At 44.4% G+C, this 22,102-nt stretch overlaps 1 protein-coding gene and 1 long non-coding RNA gene across 14 annotated transcripts in view; both read right to left on the reverse strand.

Annotated features, from left to right (window-relative positions):
- The window catches only part of LOC126927031 (G-patch domain and KOW motifs-containing protein-like), a 730,127-nt gene that overhangs the window by 448,346 nt on the left and 259,679 nt on the right, over positions 1–22,102 (reverse strand). The gene's annotated exons all lie outside the window — the stretch shown is intronic.
- Positions 15,656–16,416, reverse strand: LOC126927102 (uncharacterized). Its single transcript, XR_007715161.1, has 2 exons — positions 16,382–16,416; positions 15,656–16,151 (listed from the first exon to the last, which is right to left on the reverse strand). It is a non-coding gene; the product is annotated as an uncharacterized LOC126927102 (long non-coding RNA).

A 22,102-nucleotide genomic window follows, 5' to 3' on the forward strand; every position in this document is an offset into this window, starting at 1 on the left:
AGAAAGGAGTGAAATTTGACCACGTAACCGGATCCCTGGCTTGTCCAGAATATAGAAGGCGCTTGAAAGCGAATAAATGAGGATACTGCAGATAAACCTCAACAGATGCAAGCTGGCACAGGACATGATGCACCAATGCGCGATCGAACTTAGGCCGGATATAATAATAATTTCCGAGCCGAACAGGCAGCTACCGCACTGGTTTAATGACACCAAAGGAGACGCCTCGATATGGGTCACACTCCTCAATGACAAACTGCCTGATGAAACAACAGAGGTCAAGAGCGACGGGATAGTGGGCGTCCGCGTCGGCGACGTCTTCTGCTTCAGCGGATACTGTTCGCCCAACATAAATAAGCTAGCATACTCCGAATACATAGACACGCTGTCGACTATGACGAAGAGCGCTGCTAGAGGACACGACAAGGTCGTCGTGGCCGGAGACTTCAACGCAAAGTCAACCTGTTGGGGAGGATCGACCACAGACAAGAGAGGGAGAGTCTTAATGGAGGCACTAAGCGGCCACCGGGTGTTTCCATTGAGGCTCAAGGAAAAGTACACTTTCTTCATGAACGGGAAGACGAACTTCCCCGACATAATAAGCGTATCCAATAAGGTCAGCGAGATACACGCCGGAAGCGCGGTCTTGGACAAATACTCGGCCTCGGACCATCTGTACGTGCTCCACAGGTTTAAGGCGAGGAAGACCCGAACCGTATCGAAGTTCTACAGGTACGTGACCAAGGACATGTCGCCGGAGGAGTTCCTGAGCAGATTCGACGACACACTGAAGAAGGAGGACCTCAACGCGGCTATCGGAGAGGATGGGGCCGAGCCCTTGCAAAAGAGCATCGAAGGTACGTGCGAAGGGATGCTAAGGAAGTCGAACTGTGCGGCGAGCCGCAAGTACGCGAACTACTGGTGGAACCCGATGATCGCGGAACTGAGAGCGCAGGCGCACAAAGCGCTCAGGAAGGTGACGAGAGAAAGGAAGAAGAATGCCGGCAACACCGAGCCCCTCGTCAACGCCTACAAGGAGATCCGAAGGCAATTAAAAAAGGAGATCGCCCGCAGCAAAAAAACAGCCTGGGCAGAATACTGCAAGATACTGGAGAGCGACCCTATCGCACGGTCATGAAGAAATGTAAAAGCAAGGGACCAACCAACGACATGCCGATCGACATGGTGAAGGCAGTCCTACAGAGGCTATTCACCTTGGGACACGGACCCCCCCATTATGAGGGCCGCGAGGAGGTAGAGACCGAAGAAGATGGAGATATTAGCCACAGCGTCGCCATCGACGAAGGCGATGTCGTCGATGCCGCCGGAAGAATGAACACCAAGAAGGCTGCAGGAGTCGATGGCGTGCCGGGCGAGATCGCGAAGCTGGTAGCGAGTCGCAGGAGCGAGCTCGTGACAAGGGCGTTCAACGGCATCACTGAATCAGGAAGGTTCCCAGTCTGCTGGAAGACGGCCAGAGTAATACTGCTAAGGAAACCGGGTAAGGATCCCAGTCTCCCTAACGCGTACCGGCCGATAAGCATACTCCCAACCATGAGCAAGATCTGGAAAAAATGCTTTAAGAAGATCATCGAGAGATGCATCGGAATGGACCCGTTCCATCGGAGGCAATATGGCTTCAGAAAGAAGAGGAGTACGGTAGACGCCATCACGCAGGTGATGAAGTTTGCCAACATCTGCAAACAGAAGAAGGTAGTATGCGTGATGATCACCCTAGATATTAGCAATGCCTTCAATTCGCTCAGCTGGAAGAGCAGATACGAGGAATTTGACAAGAGGAAGCTGCCATGGAAGGTCTAAAGGCTAATCGGCAGTTACCTATCCGGAAGGAGGATCATCGTGAGCAACCAGCACGGCACGGTGGAGCACGAGGTGGCGGCGGGAGTCCCGCAGGGATCCATCCTCGGACCATTCCTGTGGAACTTGATATACGACCGGTTGCTCGAGAGACTCGACAACATGCCAATGGTCAGAGCAACCGCCTTCGCGGATGATCTGGCCATCATATGCTCCGTCGGGAGGAACGAAGAGGCCTCCGCCAAGGTCAACACGATGCTAAGGATCGCCAACGATTGGTGCACGAGTGTCGGGCTCACCCTGGCGAGAGAAAAGACGGAGGTCATGTTCATCACAAGCTTGCGAGTGCCGAGAGTGGTGAAACTCAGGTTGGGCTCCACGGACATCGAAACGGTCGATCGCATCAGGTATCTCGGAGTCGTCATTGACTACAGTCGGAGGTTCGGTGCGCATATCGAGATGGTGTGTAACAGAGCCGACAAGTTAATAGAAGCCCTTAGGGGAATTCTACCCAACATCAACGGGCCGCCCAGCTTGGCTCGTAGGCTCTACTACAATGTGTGGGAGTCCATCGTAACTTACGGAGCACCGGTGTGGGCTAGAGCAGCGAATACCGATAAGAACAGGAAAAAGCTGAAACGAGCACAACGAACGGCCCTGTGCATAACAACGACGGCATACCGTACCGTCTCCCACGCGGCACTTTGCGTGTTGACCGGGAATCTCCCGATTTACATAAAGATAAAGATGCTCGGAGAGACCTACGAGAGGAACAAGATCCATGGGTCCAGGATTGGCACGGATGACGGCTGCAAGCTGAAGGAGGAACTGGAGGCGATTCGCAAGAAGGCTCGAGAGGACTGGCAGAAGGAGTGGAACAACTACAAAAAAGAAAATATCACAAAGAAGCTAATACCGAGTGCGCTGCTATTTACCAAAAAGAAGATGGACATCGATCACCACACCATGCAGCTGCTAACCGGGCATGGGAGCTTCGGTGTCTATAGGAAAAGGATTGGCAGGGACAGCGACAGCAACTGTCTCGACTGTGGAGACCCGAACGACGATGCAGAGCACGCCCTCTTCGCGTGCCCGAAGTGGACGGACAGAAGGATCGAGCTGGAGAACGCTCTGGGCGGGAAGATAGACGTGGGCAATCTGATCGCCACGGTGACCGCCAAGGACGAGAGCTGGAATAAATTCAGGCAATTCTGCAAGACCGTCATGTGTCACAGGAGGGTGACAGCGAGGGCCTGGGAAGAGGCAAGGAGGAGAACGAGCGAAACAACAACTACGCGGAGCAATGAGGGCAAGAACATGAAGCAACGAAAAACCGCAGGAGGAGACCAGCCCAGTATTCTGAACTGGCTGAGAGGACGACATGAGTAGTAACTGCCCGAAGAAGTAGATACCACGGGGCACGAAAGGACAACCCTGATGACTGCCGACAGGTTTTACCGGGGTTGTCTGCCCCCCAAGCGGTGGAAGAAGGAGGAGGGGTTTTTAGTGGGTATGGCAACGACATCCGACCGACTCACACATAACCCAGTGATGCGGGTCACTGGGCATGCGTAATAGCATTTTCCCCTCCCCACGCAAAAAAAAAAAAATTATGTGATCTGTGCAACCGCTATCTAATAGCCACATTACTTCATTATTACTTATCTCGTTCGCCTCGCCGCTGTGTGCTGCGTGCGCCGTTGCTATCCATGTGCCTGATCTTGAGTTACCATGCTCGCTCGTGCCGGTTGTTGATTGACGATGGAAATTTCCACGTCCCCTGCTCGTATTTCCTTTGTTTCCTCTTCCTCTGCTGCGACCACGTGTTGACCCACGCCAAAAACTGTTACTGCTTCCCGCTTCGACGCCATTTTGACACTCTCTCGCAAAATGTCCTACTCTTCCACATCTGAAGCATCCTTCCTTTTTTTGCAGAAAATGCGTTGGTTTGCATTTCTCCTCGGTTGGACTTATTCTTCTTCTCCGCTATTTCAATTTTATTTTTTACATACGCTACCGTTTGATTTTCTGCTTTCAATACATCTACTATATCCGCTATGTAGGTGTATTCTTCGGGTAACGTATTCAGCATGTAATTTAGTTTTTCACTCTCACTCACTTGTGCACCCGCACCTTTTAATTCGTTTATTAATTTTTCGAAATCGCTAAAAAACGATGCTGAATCAGTGTAGTTCTCAAGTCTTATCTTTTCCAATCTCCTTCTGCATACGATCTGTAGTGCCGTCGACTCTTTCAAGTACATTTCATCAAACTTTTTTACTATCTCATACGCCGTTTTTTCTTCTCTAATATATTCCAATTGTCTATTTGTGACGGCACTATAAATTATATTTATTGCCTTCAAATCCTTTTTGTCCCAGTCTTCATTGTCTGTTTCTGTCTTCACCCTAGTTGTGACAATCTCGCATTCTTTATATCCGAGAAACATCGTTATTCTTTGCTTCCACATACCGTAATTGACCGGCTCTTGTCTTTTGTCTCAACCAAGACCCGGACGTCCTCTGACGCTTACACACACATTCACATGTACAGTGTAAATGTATCATATTCCCAACAATTATGTTTCTAATTTCTTGTGCTGATGTTTTAGGTATGGTGTATTCCTTGTCGGTTGTGGTAATAGTGGTTTGTGGATCCTCCTCCGTATGACTTTTGAGGTTGCTGTTGTTGATAATGTGTGGTGTGAATGTGTTGCAGAGGTGGTTGGAGAATTCTTCAGCTTGTTCTTCGTTGCTTCTTACCCATGTGTTATCTGCTTTTCTGATTGCTGGGACGGGTATTATTTGCTTCCTTATTTATTTCGTGGCTTTCCATAGTGAATAGTTGGTGTTCTCGTGTGTGGAGAGTATCCCTATGAACTTTGCGAATTCGTTATCGTTGTGCTCCTTTATTTTGTTTTTTATTTCCTTTGCAAGTTTGTTTAAGTGTTTTTTGTTTTCTCGAGTTCTGTATTTTTGCCATTTTGCTTTTGCTTTTTTTTTCTGATTTTGTCGAGTATTTCTTGCGGGATTGTTATTGTTTGTCTGCTGGTTGATTCGGGTGTAGTGGTTGTCCTTGCTGCTTCTTGAACAGTTGCTGTCAATGTTGCTACTGCCTGTTCTATGTGTTCCGGAGTTTTCAACGGGATGTTGCAGTTTATTTTGCGTTCTATTATTTCTTTGAAAGTTTGCCATTTGCTGGTTTTATTGCATAGTGTTTCTGGTTTGCTATAGTGTATTGGTTTGTTTCTGTATTCAATTATTATCAGTGTATGGTCGGAGCTGAGCTCGAGGTTGGGTGCTATTTTTAGTTTATTTGTGTTTAGTCCCCTTGTAACTGCAAAGTCCAGAAGTCCAGAGTTGTAGTCTCCCGCTGCGATGTACTTGTCCCCTAGGTCCTGGAAGTATTCTTCCCACATTTGTGATGTTATTTTGTGTCGCGGAGGCACATATACTGCTGACAACTGGAAGTAGTTGCTACTAGTTTGAACTGTAACGGTGATTGCTTGTAAATATTCTTTGTTAACTTGGCTGTGTAGATAATGTTTGATATCGTTTCTGACTGTTACTGCTGTCCCTCCGTGAACTTTTCCTGAGGGGTGTTTGGTATCATATATGGTGTAGTATGGTATTTTCATGTAGCTTTTTGTAGTGAAGTGTGTTTCTGAGACAAGTAGTATGTCTATATTGTTACTGTATATGAATGTTTTAATTTCGAGGACCCGTTGTTGTAGGCCGTTTGAGTTCCAGGCTGCTATTTTTAGAGTGTCCGTTTTTAATTTTTTGCTTAGCACGTTTGTAATTAGTTGTAGCATGACTGTGATTTGTTGGGTTTGCTGTCTGAGTACTGCGTTTTGTTCGCTTATCATTCTGGTTAGCATTTCGGTGTTCTTTATGGATTGTTTGAGCAGTTCTTTGATTTCTGCAGTGTCATTGTTACTATTGCTGTGGTATCGGTTGTTTGTATGTGTCGATTGGCTGGTTACTTGAGCATAGCTTAGACCACCAATGGTGTTGGTACTGATGGGTTTTGTGTTTGTTGCTTGCTCTGTATTTGGTATTATTTCAGGATTTGTGCTGTCCTGTTGGGCTTGTGTGTTAGTGATTGTCCTGCTTCGTAGGGGCGGGAACAGTTTACGTTGTAATTGTTTTCTTACTTCACATCCTTTATAGCTGGCTGAGTGGTTTCCGTTACAGTTATAGCATTTAACTTCTTCTATTTTTCCAGAATATGGGCAGTGTATAGTTAAGTGGTTTTTTGCGCACTTGACGCAAGTTGGGCTTCTATTGCAATAATTTTTAGTGTGTCCGTATTGTTGACACCGCATGCATTGAGGTATATCTTTTTTGTGTCGTGGTGGTTCCACTGTTACTATTGTGTTTAGTATTTGTTTGATATCATATATTTCCTTGTTGTTGTTTCTGGGTTCCAGTTCTATTAAGAATAGTGGTAATGGTTGCTTTGTGTCGAATCTTGTTATATTGTTTATTGTTCTTGTTTGATGACCAATTTTTGCTAACTCATCGCTTAGTTTATATATGTTCGTTTTAGGATGCAATCCTCTTATGACAATTTTATAGCTCCTTTCAGTTTTTAGCTGATACGTGTGGTAAATAGCATTTTTTTTCTTGTAATGCTTTTATAACTTTCCTAAATGTTTCTGGGGTGTTTGTTTGAATTTTTACTTGTTCCAGTTTTGTTTGCTTTATTGTGTAGTTGTTTTTCTCGTCTAGATTATTTAGTAGATCGATGAGCGGGTCTATTATTTGGGCCTCAACAAAAATTGGTGGTGGTTTTGTAATATGATTTGTTTGGATTGTGGTTTTATTTATGGTGTCAGCGTCTGTTTCTTCTGTTAGTGAGCTGAAGGAGTTGCTTAATGGTAATTCTTGCAGCCATCGCTGCTTTTCTGTAGCTGGGTTTTCTATGGCACTTATGTCTGGAGTTGTTTTGCGTTTTCTGCTAGCCTTCGCTAGCTTCCAGCTTTCGTCCTGTTGAGGTTATTCGGTATATAAAGAGAGAAAAACGCGTGGATAAAGTGTAAGATACAAAGTATATATTTGACTTAATGATGAAATACAGGAATACAATTTGAGCTGGTCCAGATCCGCACGCTAGCAGTGTTACTTTATAACACAGTTCCGCCTGGGCAGGCGACCTAAACGGACGTGTGAAACAGTGCTCCAGTGAAAGTGCGGCAAGAGGGAAGAGAAAGGGACAAAGCAAACGCCCATCTACAAAACGTGGAATCATGCAGATTCCACCAATAAAAATAGTTAATTCAGGTGAAACATATTTCATAAATAGAGCTACAGACACTACATATGTAGAGAAAAAAGACGATATTATGGAAGCAACACAATCCGACGGGGAGCAAAACATACCAATACACCAGGAAGAAAGCTGGACGGTGGCAACCTCCAGCAAAAAACGGAAGGTAACCCCGCTCGCAAGCGCGAGGAAAATTGATACATTTGAAAAAAAAACGGTGGCTACAAGATATCAAGCTGCATAATCCATTCAGCGCACTGCCAGAAGAGGCAGCAACGGACCCAACGGAAAGTCCGACAAACCGCATTCCCAAACCACCACCGATATACATAGATGCGAAAATAATCGACCCCCTCATCGAACTCCTAAACAACACTGCAGGGAAAGACAACTATGTCATCAAACAGATAAAAATAGACCAGGTGAAAGTGCAAACCAACACCCCAGAAATATTCAGAAAAATTACAAGATCACTAAAGGGAAAAAACGCAGCATATCACACTTTCCAACTCAAAACTGACAGAAGCTACAAAGCAGTAATCAGGGGACTACACCGAAAAACAAATACCGGAAAAATAAGTGAAGAACTGGCAAAAATCGGACACCAGGTAAGGACAATTAATAACATCAACAAATACGATACCAAACAACCATTACCGCCATTCCTAGTTGAACTAGAACCTAGAAACAACAACAAAGAAGTATACGATATAGAAAAATTACTAAACACAATAGTAAAAGTGGAGCCACCTAGACATAAAAAAGAATCATCTTACGATACACTGCCCATCAACGGAAAAAATAGAGGAGGTTAAATGCTACAACTGCAACGGAAAACACCCAGCCAGTTATAAAGGTTGCGAAGCTAGGAAACAATTACAACGCAAACTGTTCCCGCCCCTACGAAGCAGGACAATCACCAACACACAAGCCCAACAGGACAGCACAAAACCCGAAATAATACCAAATACAGAGCAAGCAACAAACACCAAACCCATCAGCACCAACACCATTGGTGGTCTAAGCTACGCTCAAGTAACCAACCAACCGACACATACAGACAACCAATACCACGGCAATAATAACAATGACACTGAAGAAATCAAAGAACTGCTCAAACAATCCATAAAGAACACCGAAATGCTAACCAGAATGATAAGCGAACAAAACGCAGTACTCAGACAGCAAACCCAACAAATCACAGTCATGCTACAACTAATTACATACGTGCTAAGCAAAAAATAAAAACGGATACTCTAAAAATAGCAGCCTGGATCTCAAACGGCCTACAACAACGGGCCCTCGAAATTAAAACATTCATATACAATAACAACATAGACATACTACTTGTCTCAGAAACACACTTCACTACAAAAAGCTACTTGAAAATACCATACTACACCATATATGATACCAAACACCCCTCAGGAAAAGCTCACGGAGGGACAGCAGTGATAGTCAGAAACGATATCAAACATTATCTACACAACCAAGTTAACAAAGGATATTTACAAGCAACCACCGTTACAGTTCAAACTAGTAGCAACTACTTCCAGTTGTCAGCAGTATATGTGCCTCCGCGACACAAAATAACATCACAAATGTGGGAAGAATACTTCCAGGACCTAGGGGACAAGTACATCGCAGCGGGAGACTACAACTCAAAGCACATGCTATGAGGGTCAAGAAACCTTACACCTCGAGGCAGAACACTGGAAAAATACATTAGAAATAATAACCTCAATGTTACGCCACGAGGCTTACCACGGGCTGTATTTTCTAACCGTCGCTCGCGGCCCTATAATGTCGCAGTCGGATCGTCTTGAGGTGGTGTGTCGTGATAGGTGCGGAAGGAATACTCAGATGTTCAACGAAAAGTTTATTTCTATTAACAATCAACAGATCAACAATTTATACGATTCACACTTATGATTAACCATCGAGAGTTTACAATCGCGTATCTCGGCTTGTGTTTGCTTCGCTATGATGCTGAACCTTTCGCACTTCGCGGTTGGAGGCAGAATGAATCTTTTAGTTTAGGTTTAGGATGAACTCGTCGGACGCGAGCGGACTGGCTAGTTTCTTTAGGTCGTTGTAAAACTGTGAGGGCTTTCTGTCGCCCATCTCTTCGCGTTCGACTAACCTTTCGACTTTGGCGCTGTCGGATTCGGTCAGGGTGCGGATCAGCTCGCTCTTCAATTTATCGTACTGGCCGGTATCAGGGAGGTGGGTCACGGTATCCTCGATCTTGGCGAGGTATGTTGGGTCAAGGAATCCCATGAGGGTTACGGCTTTTTCCTTATCGTGGCTGATGCCGGTTACGTCGAAATACCTCTCTAGGATCGAGAACCAGAGCCCGGCCTTCGTAGGCATAAATGGTGGCACGCGAAACAAAGCACCGGCTGGAGTTGGTTTGCTCTCCATTTCCATAGTGTGATTTGCGGACACTACTGTTCACACCGCGACTAGTCTATCACTGTCACCTCTAACACAAAAAATCACGTCGGGGTCACCAGTTTGAGGTGGTGTGTCGTGATAGGTGCGGAAGGAATACTCAGATGTTCAACGAAAAGTTTATTTCTATTAACAATCAACAGATCAACAATTTATACGATTCACACTTATGATTAACCATCGAGAGTTTACAATCGCGTATCTCGGCTTGTGTTTGCTTCGCTATGATGCTGAACCTTTCGCACTTCGCGGTTGGAGGCAGAATGAATCTTTTGTTCGAAATCAAATGGATTCTTTTCTTAGTTGCCCTTCGATATCCCCACTACACACGCGTTTATTAGATGTACCGCGGCGGTTGCCGTGCGTGCATTCTTCCGAATATTCGGCGGAAGAACCATAGGGATATCGATGGCACATTAGGCACGTCGGCCTTACGCTTTGAAGGTATAGCGCTTTGTGTCGCGAAGCCGTTGGAAAGTTCCGTGCTCGAGTGCCGCTACAGTACCCCCTTACCAGTGACAACGTTTATCTTTTTTTCTTACATCTCGCAGGTAGTTATGACCTATTATCTTATCGCAGACCCGCCTGAAAGCGATCAGGAAAGCGAACTCTCCTGCCCGCGCGCGTGGTGTGATGAACTCCTGAGTCATCTTCGCTTTGTTGTGCCTGCTCGGCGTTCTGCGTAGTTTTGGTTTTACGCGGTATAAACGTAACGAGGGTTTCTGCGCTGGTTGCTGTTGTTCAATGTCGTCGGATACAATAAAAGCGGGTTTCAAACGATCTATGGAGACTATTACGTTTTTATTGTTTATTTTGACGGTGAAGGTCTTTGTTCCACGCTGTATAACCTGGTAAGGTCCGTCGTAAGGCGGTTGTAACGGGCCACCGCTCGCGTCGTGGCGTACGAATACGTATGGTGATGTTTCGAGCTCGCGGAACACGAAGGTTTTCCTGTCGCCGTGTCGCGTAATCGAACGAGGCCTGATTTTCTCAATTCGCTCCTTTAAACGGTTCGCGAATTCCGAGTTGGGCTGTTGCTTTGTCGGTGCGAAAAATTCTGTCGGCAATCGTATGCCGGTGCCGTAAACCATTTCAGCGGCCGTCGCGTTCAGGTCCTCCTTGATAGCGGTTCTTATGCCAAGTAAAACAATTGGTAGGATTTCTACCCAGTTGCTCGTATTGTGACATTTTATTGCTGCCTTTAATTGCCGATGTAAACGCTCTACCATCCCATTGGACGCGGGGTGATAGGCTGTCGTGCGTAGATGCTTAATGCCGAGCAACCGGCACAGTTCGTTAAATAAGTTTGATTCGAATTGGCGTCCTTGGTCGGTTGTTATTTTTGCAGGCACGCCAAAACGAGCTATCCATGTAGCAAGGAGGGCCGAGGCAACGGTTGTCGCTTCCATGTCGGCGATGGGGATGGCTTCAGGCCAACGCGAGAAACGGTCGATGCACGTTAGACAATATCGGTAGCCTTGCGAATATTGCATCGCGATAATGTCTATGTGTACGTGCTCGAACCGGCCTGCTGTTGTTTCGAACGTTCCGACGGGTGAGGATACGTGCCTGGTGACTTTGCATCGTTGACACGGGATACATTGTCGTGCCCAAGTCCGGCAATCTTTGTTTACGGACGGCCAAATGAAACGCGACGTCACCAACTTTTGCGTGGCACGTATCCCTGGGTGGGAAAGTCCGTGGAGCGAATTGAATACGTCGCGCCGCAAGGATTTCGGTACGTACGGTCTTACAATGTCGGCTGATACGTCGCAGTATATTTCTGCGTCGTAACCGGGAAAGCGTATCTTCTTTAACCGTAACGCGGTTGTACCGGAGTTGACGATATTGCTTAGTTCGTTGTCGTTTTCTTGCGCGGCGGCGAGAGTTTGATGGTCCACGGCCTTCCCTATTGCTTCGATGCGCGACAGAGCGTCGGCTACGTTATTATCTAGCCCCTTTATGTAACGTATATCTGTGCTGAATTGACCGATGTAGTCGAGGTATCGAAATTGTCGCGGCGAACACTTTTCTAATTTTTGTCTGAACGCGTAGGTAAGAGGTTTGTGGTCGGTATATATTGCGAAGTTTCTGCCTTCTAAAGCGTGTCGGAAGTGTTTGATTGCGGTGTATATTGCGAGTAGTTCGCGATCGTACGCGCTATATTTTTGCTGCGCGGGGGTCAGAGATTTCGTTGCGAACCCTAGCGGTTGCCATTCGCTATTCGCGTGTTGTTGTAATACCGCTCCCACGGCGTAGTCGGACGCATCTACCGAGAGGCTGATAGGCGCACCTGGTATCGGATGCGCCAGCATCGTGGCATCCGCGAGAGCGCGTTGCGATTCGCGAAAGCTGTTATCCGCCAGTTCCGACCACTCTATGGGCGCGTTGCCCTTTTTCGCGCCTTTTAACAAATCATTGAGCGGTTTGAGTGTTTTTGCGGCCCCCGGTATGAAACGTCGGTAGAAGTTTATCATACCGAGGTACCTACGTAGCTGCTTAGCGTTCGCGGGTTTCGACAATTTTATAATCGCTTCGACGCGTTCGGGCGGCGGTTTAATTCCGTCGGAGTTTACCGAGTATCCGAGGAAAGTAATTTCGTGCACGCCGAATTCGCATTTCGTGGGGTTTATCACGACGCCGTAATTGTTGAGGCGGTCGAACAGAATTTTCAAATGTTCGCGATGTTGACTTTCGTCGTCCGATGCTATTAGGAAATCATCGATGTACGCGTAGACGAAATCGAGCCCACGTGTGATTTCGTCGACGAATCGCTGACATGTTTGCGCGGCGTTCCGAAGTCCAAACATCATGTTTGTTGCTTCGAAAAGTCCGAAAGGTGTTGTTATCGCGGTTTTTTCGATGTCTTCGGGCGCAATCGGAATTTGATGGTACGCGCGGACGAGATCGATCTTTGAGAAGATTCGCTTACCAAACAGATGATGCGCGAAGTCTTCGATATGCGGCGGTGAGTACCTGTCGGGTACGGTGCGAGCGTTCAACGCGCGGTAGTCGCCGCATGGTCGCAGGTTTCCGTCCTTTTTCGGCACTACGTGCAGAGGTGATGCCCACGGGCTTTTCGATGGTCGCATCACACCCTGCTCGATCATGAGCTCGAATTCCTCCTTTACCTGTTTAAGTCGATCAGGTGCGAGACGGCGGGGTTTGTTGTAGACCGGCGGGCCAGGCGTGGTTTCGATGTGGTGTACCACGCCGTGTCGAGTCTTCACTTTTCCAAAAATCGGTGGGCGGGTGAGGTCCGGGAATTCTGCCAGGAGTTGGTGATATGGTGATTCGCCGATAATGGTCTTAACGGACACTTCGTCTGTCGTGTCGGTGTATCCCCTCGATGACATTCGAGTTGCCGTGTCGGTGAGGCTTTTGTTTCGCGCGTCCACGAGCAACCCGTAATGGCTTAGGAAGTCCATGCCGATGATGGGGGTTTGCACGTCGGCTACCGTAAAGTTCCATCTGAATGCTCTGCGTAGGGACAGGTTTAGCTCCATCGCTAAAGTGCCGTACGTTGCGATGCGCGTCCCATTGGCAGCGAATAGTTCATACGCTGTTTTCTTTACGTCCGTGGATAGCCTGCTTCGGGGATAAACGCTGATATCAGCACCGGTGTCAACTAAGAATGAAGTCTTCGTTCTCTGGTCCAAAACAAAGATGCGGCGAGATCCCAAGCCGTTGTCGTTCGCCGCTTTTACGGACGGCTGGTGTCGTTTCCCGACTTCCACTTACAAGGGGCGTTACATTTCCTGGCGCGATCGCCGAACCTCGCATGATAGAAGCACATTCCGTCCTGGCGCGGGTTATTTCGCGAACGCGAACGGCGGCGGGGTCGGGTGAGAGAATTCGAGCGTCTTCGTGGTCGACGATGCCCGTCGATTCTCATAGCCTTCATTCCGTCTAGCACCCTGCTGGTGACGGCGGCGGCCAGTGCGTCGGTTTTATCTTCGTATGATGCCAGTGGCTCGGCGACTGCGCCCACCCTATGCGCGCGGTGGCCGTGGCGAACGTACGCCTCGTCGATTCTATCCGCGGTCTTGGTCAGCTTTTCTATGCTCGTATCGTCAACTGCGGCCAGGACTTCCCTGATACGGTCTGGGAGGCGGTTCCTCCACAGGTTTAGGATGAACTCGTCGGACGCGAGCGGGCTGGCTAGTTTCTTTAGGTCGTTGTAAAACTGTGAGGGCTTTCTGTCGCCCATCTCTTCGCGTTCGACTAACCTTTCGACTTTGGCGCTGTCGGATTCGGTCAGGGTGCGGATCAGCTCGCTCTTCAATTTATCGTACTGGCCGGTATCAGGGAGGTGGGTCACGGTATCCTCGATCTTGGCGAGGTATGTTGGGTCAAGGAATCCCATGAGGGTTACGGCTTTTTCCTTATCGTGGCTGATGCCGGTTACGTCGAAATACCTCTCTAGGATCGAGAACCAGAGCCCGGCCTTCGTAGGCATAAATGGTGGCACGCGAAACAAAGCACCGGCTGGAGTTGGTTTGCTCTCCATTTCCATAGTGTGATTTGCGGACACTACTGTTCACACCGCGACTAGTCTATCACTGTCACCTCTAACACAAAAAATCACGTCGGGGTCACCAGTTTGAGGTGGTGTGTCGTGATAGGTGCGGAAGGAATACTCAGATGTTCAACGAAAAGTTTATTTCTATTAACAATCAACAGATCAACAATTTATACGATTCACACTTATGATTAACCATCGAGAGTTTACAATCGCGTATCTCGGCTTGTGTTTGCTTCGCTATGATGCTGAACCTTTCGCACTTCGCGGTTGGAGGCAGAATGAATCTTTTGTTCGAAATCAAATGGATTCTTTTCTTAGTTGCCCTTCGATATCCCCACTACACACGCGTTTATTAGATGTACCGCGGCGGTTGCCGTGCGTGCATTCTTCCGAATATTCGGCGGAAGAACCATAGGGATATCGATGGCACATTAGGCACGTCGGCCTTACGCTTTGAAGGTATAGCGCTTTGTGTCGCGAAGCCGTTGGAAAGTTCCGTGCTCGAGTGCCGCTACAGTCTTATCTGACCCCAGGATCATATACAATGTATCGACGAGCGCATAGCTATCGCCAAGCAGCGAGTTCTCGAAACGTCGAATTTTGTCCGTTACGTTTTCCACGCAAGAATAGACATACGTGATCATAGGCGCGAACGGTGGCGTGACCTAAGTATAGTGGGGGTCGTCTTAAAGATGAGACAAAGAAATCATCTAAAGTCGATCAGTTCCTTGTGACGCGTCGAACGTTACACATTGAATCGAATCTAACACATAACGTCTGTCTCAAGCTGTTGCTTGTGCGATAGGTCTCGTTATAAGCAAACCGCTAAACAAACCTTGACTGTTATCTTTTTCGTTTATAATTGTTGATCTTTGACTGAACTTGTTGTTTCGTTATTTTTATTAAACTTTTATCAACCAACCCAGTATAGTTGTTCGTATACACTCAAACCTAACCACCTCTATTCTCGTAATAGAAATAGGGGATCAATCAGTTCGTGGCATCGATTGTTTAATCGTAACGAGAATTTACGACTCTCGTTGACGCGTTATCTAGCGATCGCGTCTCTCTGCGAACGGTTGAAACACACTATGTTTCATGAATTTATTTGCTAACGGTATTGAAACAAATAACAAGCAGAGGACGAACTATCCGTGAACTGTTTTGCCAACGAGTACGCTTCCAATATTTTCTGTTTGAGAAAGCACACTTGTTGCTGTTGCAACTCCAAATATTTTTACAGCCGACGCTTTTGCCATGAATCATCGGCTAACATATAAAATAGAGAAAAGCCATAGTTGATTGTAATGGAAATTTAGAAAACCTCAAACTCGATATAGAAGGGAAAAATAAAGGAAAGGAAGGGAGAGATAATTGGAAGCTTGGGGCCAGGTTTAATTCACTGAAACCGGGCTGCTTGTGTCATCACGAAACAGAATTGCCAGTACGTCATTTCTGTGCTCCCGTCCTCGTAAAAACGGTTTCACACGTTAAGAAAAAACGAATAGGCGGTGAAGAGAGAAAAAAGCAGACAGAGAGCGCTTTTAAAAAGCTGACGAAGCGTGTGTCACGTAAAATAAAAGGAAATTTAAAAGAAAGAAGAAAACTTTATTTTTCCTTCGTTTATACACTTATAAGACACTTCTGAGCTCTAGCCGTGACCGTACGAGACTGAGTCTCTTACAATCTTTTTACTTTCGGTGACATCTGTTCCCTCATTATCCCCACTACCCTGTAGGCGTACGTGACCGTTGCTACGCTTCTAGAACATTTGGTGGAAGGACCGTTAGTCCATAAATGAATCCTCAGGTACTCCGGCAATATACATTGTCGCCAAGGTCGCCATGTGTTTCCCTCATCGGTCCATCGGGTTCGAAGTATGCCAACCGGGACACCATCCTGCCCGCGGTGTGTGTGTGTGTGTCCTGGTTTCTGATGTGATTTACGTTACACGTGCGTTGCCACAACGAGACACACGGTGCTATTTGTCGTTTTAAATTGCGCCGCAACTTGTTTTTGAGATCTTTGCTAGAGACATGTGAAAACACGTTGGAAGTATATTTCTTGTTTTTGTGGAATTTAGCTGGAAAATGAAAAATAACGTAAAACATGTACTTACGACTTACAGGGTAATTGAATGTATACACTGTAATAACCAGCGATTTAAGGCTTTAAAAGATCGAAAGAAAAGAAAAGAAGAAAGATAATATGTTGTGGCAGTCTAACTCGATCTAAGGAAATAGAGAGGCAGGGGGGGTGGGGGCAAAGCTTGTTAATCTGGAAAGAATACAAGCATCAATTTCAAGCACTTACAGGGAATCAAGCGGGCTTGTTAAGGTCGTAAGGTGGACAATTATCCCGTTTTAGGTTCAATCAGCTTAGTCCTACACAAAATTGATCCAATCATGCGAAAACAAATGTATTCTGATTTTTGTCGCAGATATTTCTGGTCTACGCACTCCAGTGCCCGCACAACTGATATTGAAACGCCTGATTTTCCCATATTCTACAGCGACAACATTACCTGATTTTTTACAACCATGAAGGACTCGAAAATACTTGCAATCTTCATCTGTTTGCAAATTATTTTCGTCACTTTCGTCCCGTCAGGGGCTGGTAAGTTGATACTGATTAATTATACCATCGAAATTCTATATAATGGCTACAAAAAATATTTGCATCATCACCCTCATTTCCTAACGAAGCGCGTTTTTTTACCAAGTTTTATATTTCATTTCATAGTATCAAATCTCTGTAGTTACACGAAAGTATTAAATGATAGGAAACTTGATATACACGAATTTAATTAATTAATAAGTTACCGTTAATTAATAAGTACACCGTTAACGCTTGCATGCTGGTCGTTAAAACACATGCTGCGCGAATAGGGTACACAGCGATTCATTTAACTCGCCTTGAATTAGTTTTAGAAAGACAAACATGGACAGGGATAATTTTTGTCACGAGCCGTTTAATTTATTCGTTCATTAGAACGAATTAATTTACACCTGCTGAGATCGCGATTGATGTGACAAATTCGAAATCTTGTTACATATAAATATTTTTAAACAACCACGTCGTAAGCTTTGTATATTTTTGAATCGCAACGAAACTGTTCAGAGAAATGCTGAAATTATTAATTAGAAAAGGAGATTTCTACGCATCGTTGTAAAACTGTCAGGGAAAATATTCGTGAAACAGTTACGTTGTTACAAGTTCTACAAGAAGAAATATTGAAAATCACGTTCCACTTATTCAGTTGCACGTGTAAAAGGTATCTTGCGTTCGCGCAAAAAATCTCTGAAGGATACATGCTTTATAATAATTGGAGTGTCGAAGTTGTTACGCGGATCGGCGTACACGTACCTTTTAATGAAACTAGGTTACCCATTCGTTATTCGTTCCTAATTTTCAGCTTCACGATTTTTACGCAATAAAATTTTGTACACCTGTTCGGTTTATAAATGATTCAATTCAAATTTAACAGAATTAAACTTGAAATAATCATTTGTACTTCATTAAAAGGTTCTTTCAGCATCTCGTTTTAATATTTTTATTGGTAATATTTTGTTGATCGTTATATTTAAATGGAGTTTTTCAAAGGAGAGACATTTTAAGGTAGGAAATGGACATACATTTATAATAAGAATTCAGAAGAAAGAATATTTCATACAGAAATAAATATTCCGTATGTATAAATAACTACGCTATGAATTTTATATGTATCGGATATTCCTTCTGGTTAATGTATCTGATGTTTTTTCACGCGAGATAGCGTATATTTGCATCTATATGTCTCTTCGTTTCTCAGTAGTAAAACTTAGCATTCCTGCGGCTGATAAGTAGTTACGCACTGACAACGAGAAACATAAAATGAGTAAGAAGCATGAGACATTCTATAAGAAAAATAAAGTTGTTTTTATCTTTCATTGCATATTCGTCAGAATATTGTTAATAAATATTTAAGTTAAGATTTCAGTTGCAATAAATAAATAGGATACATAGGATACATTTATTTATATATGTATCTATGAACGCATTTGACATAAAATTTTGATAACGACTAAAATTATATATTCTGATATTAAATTAATTTAATGAGAATAAAAAACTAATTTTTTTAAACAAGATTTTGTATAAAGTTATATTTATTAGGAAAAGTTCGTTCATCCCTTTATAATATGATAGGATTAGACTCATTGCTGTGCAAATCATTTCATGGAATAGTATATGTGTGCGTGTATGTTCTAAGTTTTTATTATAAAAATGCTAAATGTACTAGGAGACGTTTTTAAAAATTCATAGATTTTTCTTCATCAAACATATCAATCGTTATATTGAAAAGTTAATTATCTTTTATTTGTTTCGAGCTGCACATTGATTGAGACATTCCTGTTGGTTATAATTGCGAATTTAACGCAACGAAGTTGTTTGAATCCCTTGCAAGCATGTAAATATATCGTCGAATTAATTGGTCAATTACTTGAGGTTGGAATTGAAAGAAAGGGAAAGGTGGAGGAGAAGTCTTGCGTTTGAATGCGGGACACTTTTAAAGCCCACAGTTCGCTGAAATTGCCAGAGAATTCAATTAAATGGCAAATTAAACCATTGAACTGAATCTGTTTCCAATCGCGAGCTTAGAAATTCTATCCTTTGAATTTTTATATCAGTCAACTTTCTTTTTGTACGTACGGTAACGAATATAATTCATGAATTAATGAAGTATGTAATTGGATGAAAGTTCTTCTTCCTGGATTCAGTTTAGACTAAGAAAAATTATATAATAACGAAATTATCAACTTAAAATTGATAGAGTGTGATAGTTTTTTTTTTTTTTTTTTTTTTTTTTTTGCGTGAGGAGGGGAAAATGCTGTTACGCATACCCAGTGATCCGCATCACTGGGTTATGTGGGACTCGGGCGGATGTTGTTGCCATACCCACTAAAAACCCCTCCTCCTTTTTCCTTTGCTTCGAGGACAGACAACCCCGGTAAAACCTGTCGGCAGTCATCAGGGTTGTCCTTTCATGCCCCGTTGTATCTTCTTCTTCAGGCAGTTATTCTGTATATTCTGTATTGCTCTCGTCATCTTCTCAGCTAGTTCAGAATACTGGGCTGATCTCCTTCTGTGATTCTTTGTTGTCTTGTATCTCTGCCTTCACTACTCCGCGTAGTTGTTGTTGCTCTCGTTCTTCTCCTTGCTTCCTTCAAGGCCTTCGCTGTCACCCTCCTGTGAGGCATGACAGTCTTGCGAAATTACCTGAATTTATCTCAGCTCTCGTTCTTGGCGGTCACCGTGGCGATCAGATTGTCCACGTCTATGTTCTCGCCAAGAGCGTTCTCCAGCTCAATCCTTCTGTACGTTCACTTCGGGCACGTGAAGAGGGCGTGCTCTGCATCGTCGTTAGGGTCTTCACAGTCGAGACAGTTGCTGTCGCTGCTCTTGCCAATCCTCTTCCTATAGACCCCAAAACTCCTGTAGAGGTGGCCGTGTGTTCGTTATATATTTATTGGACGTGCGTGATAGTTGTAGTAGTTGGGCCTGGTCCGCGGTAATTGTCACTGGGGGCTGTAGATGTCGCTGCCGTCGTCCGACACTAGTTAGTGTCGAGTGCCGCCACACTCCCATGCCCGGTTAACAGCTGCATGGTGTGATGATCGATGTCCATCTTCTTTTTGGTAAATAGCAGCGCACTCGGTATTAATTTCCTTGCGCCTCCAGTTCCTCCTTCAGCTCGTTGCCGTCATCCGCGCCGATCCTGGTCTTATGGATCTTGTTCCACTAGTAAGTCTCTCCGAGCATCTTTATCTTTATGTAGATCGGGAGATTCCCGGTCAACACGCTAAGTGCCGCGTGGGAGACGGTACAGTATGCCGTCGTTGTTATGCACAGGGCCGTTCGTTGTGCCCGTTTCTGCTTCTTCCTGTTCTTATCGGTATTCGCTAAGCTAATTCTTCTTTCTGAACCCATACTGCCTCCGATGGAACGGGTCCGTTCCGATGCATCTCACGATGATCTTCTTAAAGCATTTTTCCCAGATCTTGCTCATGGCTGGGAGTATGCTTATCGGCCGATACGCGTTAGGGAGACTGGGATCCTTTCCCGGCTGCCTTAGCAGTATTACTCTGGCCGTCTTCCAGCAGTCTGTTTCCAGCTTGCTTCCAGCTCCTGCTTCCAGCAGTCCAGGAGTCTTCCATCGACTCCTGCAGCCATCTTGGTGTTCATTCTTCCGGCGCCATCGTCGACATCGCCTTCGCCGATGACGACGCTGAAGCTGATGTCTTCTTCTTCTTCGGTCTCTGCCTCTTCGCGGCCCTCATAATGGGAGGATCCGTGTCCCATGGTGAATAGCCTCTGTAGGACTGCTTTCACCATGTCGATCGGCATGTCGTTGGTTGGTTTCTTGCTTTTGCATCTCTTCATGATAGAGTTTGCCTTCTTGCTTTTCTGTATGGATGGAAACGCGTTCGAAAAGTAGAACGGAGTAATTAGCGATGCACGATCCCAGGCTGGTGAATATTTTTCCATCGGGAGAAGTCAGGTCGAGCGATACAAGATTTATATGCTCGTTCTGCCAGTTATTTCAAGGTCTGTGACGCGATAGAAAATGAACATAAATGAATAATAAATGTATTACAGCCATAAAGATTGCTTGATGTACGCCACCGTTTTTCCCCTATTTCTCCGATACAATTTTCCTTTTTTTTTTCTTTGCCAAACACTTTACTAATCGGTACGTATTCGAATTATCCTCAATTATTCTCGGTTGTTTCCGTTTCCTTTGGATTTACATAAGTACTCGTTTGATGTACGTGCAGAGTGAGATAATAACTATTAACAGCTATAAAATAAGAAGCGAAAATACGTTGAAACTCGACATCTAGATTCGCGAGACTTTGCAGAGCTTCGAAACTCTCGTGTTTCAAACCTAATAAAAAGTTGTAGAGGAAGAATTACATTGCGAGATCTGTTAAGGAAAATCGTATCGTTGTAATAGGATTATTTCAGCGAGGGAAATTCCGTGTTGCGTGTAACGCGTTGCAAAGCCATGAGCTTTCTTTCGGGTTAATATACATAATCGCCTTATCGAACTTTCCATCTAAACCGTTGCGCTCACGCGTGAATTTTGCATTTCAATCTTCTTACTTGCAGTCCAATCCAGTTTAGTGTGACTAAGCTAAATGTTTCAGCCCTTCCAGGTAGAGTATGTATTATAGAGAGACGTACAACTCTATGAAGGGGAGATCAATAAATTGGGTTATCTTTAAATCACTGACAATTATTTCATCGACACGATTTCACCGACAGCGAATCCACCGGCAATGTCTATCAAAGTTTATTTACCGATACACCGAGTGAAATCACCCACAATCATTTCACCAATATTCTCCTTTGTCGATAATTATCATGCTTGCCACTACATGTTATCGTTGATTATATGTCTTTATTTACACATTCGTTTACGCGCATAACGAGATAAACGAAGAAACGAAAATGATATGTTGTCATGATGTATTGTTAAATTACTAATTAACACGAGTTATATATCTACCTACATGAGAGCTTCTAAATATCAATTATATTTCATGAAAGCACACAAGCTATTTTGCTATACACAAATAGAATTATAAGGAAATGTTACGTTCTAATGCTTTAACGAAATCTATTCCTCTGTACATTTGACATTTCTGTATTATTACTTGTGTACTTTCTGCTCTTGTTTACGTCATCGGAAGTAAAAATACGTTAAGCGAATCAGCTAATCTATTTGAGCGATTCAATGGCTCGGTCTTCTCTTATGCGACTACCAAGCAGAAGATAAGTTCTTGGTTATATAACATTTTATAACATCCTAATTAACTTTTTTTTCTTTTTCTTTTTCTTTCTCTTTTTCTTTTTTTTCCCTTTTTCTATTTCTTTTTTTTTCCTTTCTTTTTTTCTTTTCTTTCCCTTTTTCTTTTTCTTTTTCTTCCTTTCTTTTTTTCTTTTTTTTTCCCTTTTTCTTTTTTTTTCCTTTCTCTTTTTCTTTTTTTT

This window comes from Bombus affinis, unplaced genomic scaffold (genome assembly GCF_024516045.1).
Source record: "Bombus affinis isolate iyBomAffi1 unplaced genomic scaffold, iyBomAffi1.2 ctg00000070.1, whole genome shotgun sequence".
Taxonomy (NCBI): domain Eukaryota; kingdom Metazoa; phylum Arthropoda; class Insecta; order Hymenoptera; family Apidae; genus Bombus; species Bombus affinis.